Consider the following 5,962-nt stretch of genomic DNA (forward strand, 5'->3'; position numbering starts at 1 on the left):
ACTGAGCTACTGAACTGAACTGAACTGAATGGGTGTGGTATGAGGTCATTAGCCATTAAATGCTTATTGAAAGAATAAGAGAGTAAAAGGAAGACTTAAAAGATTCCAACAAAGTGCTGATATGTTTAGACTGTTAAAGAGCCCCAGACATAGATGTAAAAATAAACACAAGCAAAAGGCATGTAAGAAAACCTACTTGACTTTCTGAATAAAATTCTCCACCGCCAGAAAATTTAAGACATGGTTACTGCTTTGAAAGAGGAGTCGAGGGGATTCCCTGAAATGGGTGAGGGGTGGGGACGAAAGGGACTGGGGTGGTCAGCCTGCTGAGGAGGTGACTTTGAAGATGAACTCTGATCATAAGAGGGAGTTAACCAGGATAAGACTTGGGGAGAGTGCCAGGTTGCAGGCAGTGGAAAGGTCAGAATTCAAGCTCAAGGGCAGAACAGAGCTTATTATTATTTGAGAAAGAGAAAGGAGGCCCTCGGGGCAGAGATGGAATCAGTGACCTGCAAAAGAGGAGACTGCAAGGTGAGTGAAGTGAGCAAGGCTGGGTCACGCAGGGCCTGGCAAAGTTTAGAAAACACCAACGGCTTTACTGTCTGACTGTCTTGGTGCAGTGATGGGTGCTTGGGTTTGTTGAGGTCCCAACCTTTGTTCTTTCTCCTTTTTCAGCTTTGTGTCTACATTCCCATCAGTTCATTGCTCAGACCAATACTTGCCAGCACAACCATGAGTAAACCTGGCAAATGGACTGTCTTGGTCAAACTGGAAGCACAGGTTCCAGAATATCTTGAGCAACACTGGCGGGGCCACTTGTCATCAACTCCAGAGGCCAGCAAAGAGCTCTCTGCCTACTTCTTCCTTCCTATCAGTTTACACCTTTGAAATAGGCCCTGGCTGTTAAAACTCTATGAGCTTGTCAGTATACCCAAGGTTCTCTAACTTAAAAAATAAACTCTGCAACAAAACCTCACTTGTCTTTGTGTATTTCTATCTCTCTACTCTTCCCAGCCAAGGTCCCCCACCCTCTTGCATCTTTCAGGGTTCCACCAGGACACAAATGACGTTCTCAAATTTGGATAATTCAAGGAAGGTTTAATAAAGGACTATTTACAAAGGTGTGGGCAGGATGTATGGCAAGCCACTCCAGTACTCTTGCCTAGAAAATCCCATGGATGGAGGAGCCTGGTGGGCTACAGTCCATGGGGTCACTAAGAGTCGGACACGACTGAGCGACTTCACTTTCAATTTTCACTTTCACACATTGGAGAAGGAAATGGCAACCCACTCCAGTGTTCTTGCCTGGAGAATCCCAGGGATGGGGGGAGCCTGATGGGCTTCTGTCTATGGGGTCACACAGAGTCGGACACGACTGAAGTGACTTAGCAGCAGCAGCAGCAGGGCAGGATGTAAAGAAACACAAAGGGTGGTAGGAAACGCTAAGACTAGCAAAGCAGAGCTATTACCACTCTGGGGCCCGAGAGGAGGCAAGAGAAGTGGTTACCTGAACCCAGCTGGAGAAGATTGTGAACTTTGGTTGAGTGAATGCAGCAGACCCCATGGGCAGGGAGGTGGGGGAGTCCAGGGAGTCCAGGGAGTCCAGGGAGGTGGACTTATCTCCACCTCACTCTCCTTCCCTTCAATCTCCTCCCAAGGCTCACCATTGGCCAAACTCAACACAGTCATGGAAACTTATTGATGTTAGCATGTATCTGGGACAGGCGGCAGAGTGGTGAAGGGTAGAGCATGGATCTGAACAAAGGGAGGACATCTGGGGCATTCTCTCACTCTTGGACTTCACCCTACAATTACAAACTGACTTTCTTTCACTGTGCTCAACTGAAACTACTTTCGCCAAGTTCATCATTTGGGAATTGCCAAATCTGCTGGATGCTTCTGAGACCTCTATGCTGCCATCAGCACAGCTGACCACTTCCTCCTTCTTGAAGCTCTTCTCTCTGTTCTTCTGGGCTACCACTTTCTGCTTCTTAAGTGGATTGTTCTCAAAATTCTTGGCTGGCTCCAATCCCCTCTCTTCTGGTAAATGTTGGCGCCCTTCACTGTTCCATCCTCAGCTTTCCTCCTCATGGTTTTTACTACCACATATATGCTGATTATTTTCAAGATCGCTCATCCATCTTGCTCTCCCTTTAGCTCTAAATTCAATACACTCTTCATGTCAACCAAGTATTGCCACTTGAATGTCTCACAGACTTTCAAACTCAATGTGCCCCAAAATAAGTTCATTATCTACACTATCATCTAAGTCCACTCCTCCTCTTCTGTTCTATGGCATTTATCTGTACCATCATTAACTCTACCATCTAGGCTAGAAATCAGGCAGTCATTCTGGATAACATCAAACCAATCACTCATCCTGCTGATTCTACCTGCTAAATGGCCTTCAAATCTGCCCTCCTCTCTCTAAGCCCCTGGCAACTGCCTTATTTCAGGACTCTGTCATCTTTGCCTGGACTGTTGCAGTAGTACTTCAGTTGGGCCTCCTGTTTATTTTCCTTCTATTCGCTGTTCTTCACTGCTGCCAAACTAATCTTGTGACTCTTGCACCTAAAACTTTCAAATGGCTAACTAAATACCTACAAGTTGAATAAAGTCCAACTTCCTTAATATGATACAGCAGAGATTAAAAATGTGTGTTTTTTTCTTTTCCACTGCTCTAGTAATAGATGTTCTTTTGTTCACCCCAGGAGTATAAATTATCTTCTTGGCCTGGAAAGTGACCACCTTACTATCTCTTACAAGAGAGTTGTGAGAGTCTGAGACCCTCTGGGAGCAATCAGAATAAGACCTTTAGTGTTTGAAGGTTAGAAAAGAAACAAACAGACTGACTTCCTATCCTGGGCATGTGATTTAGAGTGAGCTACACATGTACTCTCACCTGAGACCTTGATTCTTAAAGTTTATCTGGAAAAATGAATACTAAATACCAATAGCCAAAAAAAATATGCAAAAGGAGACTGGAGAGTGCTTACCTGAGAAGATATTGAAGGCAAAAAAAAACTGGGATTAGGCTAGGAACAGACAAAAAAAACAAAATGAGTAGAAATGAGCTGAGAATCAGAAATGTATCCCAGTGGGTTTGACTATAATATATGATAATGAGGGTAGTTCAAATCAGTGTGGAATGGCTATCCATTTAAAAAAATTGGGGCTTTATCTTAATATTAACTCAAAATGGATTAAAGACTTAAATGTAAAAACAAAATCAAAACATACAAATTCTATAAGAAAATCTGGAAGGACATATAAATTCTGTAAGAAAATGGTGAAATAGGATGTCGCCCACTCATATTCCCACTCAACAACAGTAATTTGACAGCTTTTCACAGACGAAAGTGCCTTTGTGGGAGCACCATGGGACCCAGACAGGAGATTGTGAGACCCTGGTGGAGCCCAAGGCTGAGGAGAACCATTTGAGAACGCAGGCATGTATCCAGGTGGCAGATCCACCAACTGTGGTCCTAGTTACAGACATGGAAACAACCTGTGGATTCCGCTGCAGCCCCATGTGGCCTTGACCCTGACACCAGCACCATCTGACAAGGGCCTTGGCCAGAGATATGGCCATCTGTGTCCCTGTAGGTAGGCTTGCCCACCTGAATTGGACTACAGATGCTGAAATGGCCTGTGTCTGGGTGACAGCTCCTCTCAGCCATGGCCAGGAATACTCCTGTTTGCTCAGGGGCCCACAAGGAGACACGCCCCTCTGTGTCTCCCGAGGCCTGATGACCTCAGTCCTACCATGATCCTGAAGTAGCCCTGTGACTTGGTTCCAGCCCCTTTCAGCTGCCATCATTCAGGAGCAGTCCTGTCCACCCAGGGACCCAGTAGGAGACACGCTTCTCCACATCCCCAAAGGCAGACCCACCAACCTTGATCCAACTGCGATTCTAAAGCAGCCCTGTGACTTGATTCAGCTCCTCTCAGCTGTAGTCTGGGACTGACCCTGTCCTACCAGGGACTTTACACCTCAAGGAACTAGAAAAAGAAGAAGAAATTAAGCCCAAAGTTAGCAGGAGGAAGGCAGTAACAAAGATTCGAGCAGAAATAAGTGAAATAGAGACAAGAAAAACAATAATAAAGGTCAATAAAACTCAGGATTGGCTTTTTGAAAAGATAAACAAAATTGACAGACTTTTAATTTTTACATTAATCAAGAAAAAAGGGCAGAGGACTCAAATAAATAAAATTATAGATGAAGGAAAAGACATTAAAACTGATACCACAGAAATACGAAGAATCATGAGCCCACTATGAAAAATTATATCCCAACAAATTAGATAGTCTAGAAGAAATAGAAAAATGTCCTAGGAACATACAACTTACCTAGTCTGAATCCTGAAAAAATAATCTAAAATGACCAATAACAAGTAAAGGGAATTTGATTTTCAGGTAATCAAAATACTTCCAACTAAGAAAGCCCATGGGAACAAATGTCTTCACTGCTGAATTTTACAAAACATTTAAAGAATAATTAACACCAACTCTCTTCAAATTCTTCCCAAAAATTGAAGAGGAGGGAACACTTCCAAACTCATTTTATGATACCAGCATTACTTTCAAACCAAAGCCAGGTAAGGACCCTACAAGACAATAAAATTATAGGCCAATATCCCTGATGAACATGAATGCAAAAATCCTCAACAAAATACTGGCAGACTCCAGTCAACCATGTGTTAACAGGATCATGCACTCTGATCAGGTGGGATTTATTCCTGGGATACAAACCAATAGACATGATATACCACCTTAACAGAATGAAGGATTAAAATCTTCATCTTAAGTCACACAGGTGAGAAAAACAGTAACTATGTAGCACTTGTAAATTAACTTGAAGGTGGTAATCATTTCACAGTGCGTGCATATGTTAAAACTGGTACACCTGGTACACTTTTAAAAAATCACATTGTACCACCTAAATACATATAATTTTCATTTTTAAACTATACTCTAATAAAACTGGGAAAAAGGAAAATTTAGGGGGCGACATGTAAATGTCACAGGTTTTTTTCTTAATTGGAGGTATAATTGATACGGGTTTCCCAGGTGGCTCAGTGGTAAAGCCACCTTAACTTAATGACATCTGCAAAGACCCTACATCCAAGTAAAGTCACACTCATGGGTATGGGGAATACGACTTCAACACTTCTTTTGAGGACACAATTCAACCTATAATAGTCATGTAGTCAATACTTGATAGAATAATGTTTTAATTTAATTGAAGTCATGGGTTCTTCATATTAAAAGAGATAGTCATAGAACAAGCAATAAAGTTCTAGAGATCTAAGGGAAAGTGTAGTAAAAGCAAAATGTGTGCTGATTTGTAGCTAGTAATTCATGCCAATGGAGAGGGTGAAGTAATTAAAATAAGTAGATATGAGAAAAGTAAGGATGGAGATTATTAAAGATCTTTTTCTTTTGTACAGGTTTTCTTTCTAGGTCACAGAAATCCAAATATAATAAAACTTCTCTTTACACAGAGTGTACCTTATTCATATTTAGAAGTAAATGACTCACTACAGATTGAAATTGCAAGGATTAAAACTAGAACACACATTCTCAAATCGGGGATGGAGCATTGTCTCCAGGGGACACTGCAGAATGGAGACGTACCTTTGATTCAAAAAAGATAATTCCACACAGTTATTGTTTTCATTCATTAAACCATGAGAAACTAACTAAGTCTTGGCTGGTAGGGATATAAGGAGTTTAGAAAGATTTTGAAGGGGGTCTGAGTTAACTTTGTAAAAAGTTGAGAAACATCGGGCAAGAATAATTCAGAAAATCATAAACTACAAAAGAGTTCAGCATCTTCATGGAGACAATGAAAGTCTGGTTCTTCTTTTGAATCTGAGGGCAACAGCATTTTGACAAATCCTGGCTGTGAGGTCTCCTTTCTGGCTATAAACCAAAGAAAAGTCTTCTTTGCCCTGTGTCT

The sequence above is a fragment of the Moschus berezovskii genome, chromosome 5 (genome assembly GCF_049115385.1).
Source record: "Moschus berezovskii isolate FMDL1 chromosome 5, NW_MosBer_1.0, whole genome shotgun sequence".
Lineage (NCBI taxonomy): Eukaryota > Metazoa > Chordata > Mammalia > Artiodactyla > Moschidae > Moschus > Moschus berezovskii.